At 34.1% G+C, this 2,087-nt stretch overlaps 1 non-coding gene across 1 annotated transcript; it reads left to right on the top strand.

The window, feature by feature from the left end:
- Positions 1 to 1,776: 1,776 nt before the first annotated feature.
- Positions 1,777 to 1,883, top strand: LOC133813041 (small nucleolar RNA R71). Its single transcript, XR_009884088.1, has one exon. It is a non-coding gene; the product is annotated as a small nucleolar RNA R71 (small nucleolar RNA).
- The last annotated feature ends 204 nt before the right edge of the window (positions 1,884 to 2,087 follow it).

Raw genomic sequence — 2,087 nt, 5'->3', positions numbered from 1 at the left:
TTCTTCTTCTTTATCTAAAGCAGATGCTATGATAACATGCAAGGTTTCAGATTCTCCTAGAAAAGCATATTTTAAATTTTTTGGCAAAGGTTTAAGGTCTAACTTTGGAGACTCGGAAATTGATTGAACATACTCTCTGTCATGTTAACTCCATGCACTTCCTCACACTCAACAGATTTAGCAACATTAAAAACATTTAATTCAACAGTCATGTTTCCAAAAGATAATTTCAATTCACCATTATGACAATTGATAATTGCATTAGATGTAGCTAAAAATGGTCTACCCAGAATGATGGGTATTTGAGCATGAGCATTTTCAACAGGTTGAGTGTCAAGAACAATAAAGTCCACAGGGAAATAGAATTTATCCACTTCAATTAAAACATCTTCTACGATACCTCTAGGGAATTTCACTGAACGATCGGCTAATTGAAGTGTTATAGAAGTTGGTTTTAATTCTCCTAGACCAAGTTGCTTATACACAGAATAAGGCAGTAGATTCACACTAGCTCCTAAATCAAGTAAAGCTTTGTTAATAAAATGATCGCCAATGATGCATGAAATTGTTGGACAACCGGGATCTTTATATTTCACAAGGCTTTTATATTGAATTATGGAGCTAACTTGTTCAGTTAAAAATGCCTTTTTTTGGAACATTTGTGTTTTTTTTTTAACAGTGCAAAGGTCTTTTAAGAATTTAGAATAGGCAGGAATTTGTTTAATGGCATCTAAGAAAGGAATGTTGATGCTTACTTGTTTGAAAACTTCTAAGATGTCACTATATTGGTTGCCTTTCTTGAGTGGAATTAATCTTTGTGGAAAATGAGCTTTTGGGATGGAAGGAAGGATTTGAGCATCATCTTTTGAAAGGTCATTTGTGTTGGAACTTGGAGGTTGGCTTTGGTCTTTTTCAACTTGAGGTATGTAATCGGGTTTGACAATTTGTTTTCCGGACCTAAGAGTTGAAATAGACTTAGCTTATTCTTTATGACTAGGAGCTCCTATTTCATATTGGCCTTTAGGATTTGGGATGGGTTGGCTAGGAAATCTTCCTTTTTCTCTCTCGGTTACAGCATTAGCACGTTGACCCAATTGTGTCTCGAGTTTGGCAATGGATTGAGACTGATTTTGTAAGATTTGTTGGGTGGATTGCATGAATTGTTGTAAGGTGTCTTCTAAGGAAGGTTTTCTTTGTGGTGGGTAGGGTTGACTTGGTTGGGCATGATTTGGATTTGGCATGTGGAATTGGTTTCCTTGATTCATTTGTGGTTGGTTTTGTCTCCATGAAAAATTAGGATGGTTTCTCCAATTTGGATTGTATGTGTTGGAAAATGGGCTATCAGAAGAAGGTTTTCCATATGAATGTAAAACATTAGCCTCTTCAGAAAATGTTTCAATAAAAGAAGGACATGATTGAGCATTATGACATGAACTAGCACATAAAGAACAAACATCTTTTTTAGGTTGCACATGAGAATTCATAGATTGACTTATTACTAAGGCTTCTACTTTTCTTGCTAATTTTTCAAATGATGTTCTTAAATCACTTTCTTCTTTTATTTCATATTTTCCTTCTCTTTTCGGTGAAGGGTTGGCTCTAGACCTGGGCTCAGAATAATTCCATTGTTGTGAATTAACAGACAATTCTTCAAGAGCGTCCCAAGCCTCTTGCCCTTGCAATTTTAAAAAATTTCCGGTATGCATAGATTGAATTATTTGTCGGTTTGAAGGGGTTAAACCATCATAAAAATATTTTACAAGTCTCCATTTTTCAAAACCATGGTGGGGACATTTTAATAATAAATCTTTAAATCTTTCCCAACATTCATAAAATTCTTCATTATCTTTTTGATAAAATTTGGAGATTTCTCTTCTTAAATTATCAGTTTTGGACATGGGGAAAAATTTAGCAAGAAATTTATTAAAAAGTTGATCTCAAGTAGTTATGGTTCCAGTTGGAAGTGAGTTTAACCAAGCTTTGGCTCTATCTTTTAAAGAAAAAGGAAACAACCTAAGTTTAACCGACTCATCTGAAAAAATTTTAAAACGAAAGGTTGAGCAAATTTCCAAAAAGTCTTTTACATG

Source organism: Humulus lupulus, chromosome 1 (assembly GCF_963169125.1).
Source record: "Humulus lupulus chromosome 1, drHumLupu1.1, whole genome shotgun sequence".
In the NCBI taxonomy this organism is placed as follows: domain Eukaryota; kingdom Viridiplantae; phylum Streptophyta; class Magnoliopsida; order Rosales; family Cannabaceae; genus Humulus; species Humulus lupulus.
Note: the sequence above shows the minus strand (reverse complement) of the source record. Positions and strands in the feature narration are given on the sequence as shown.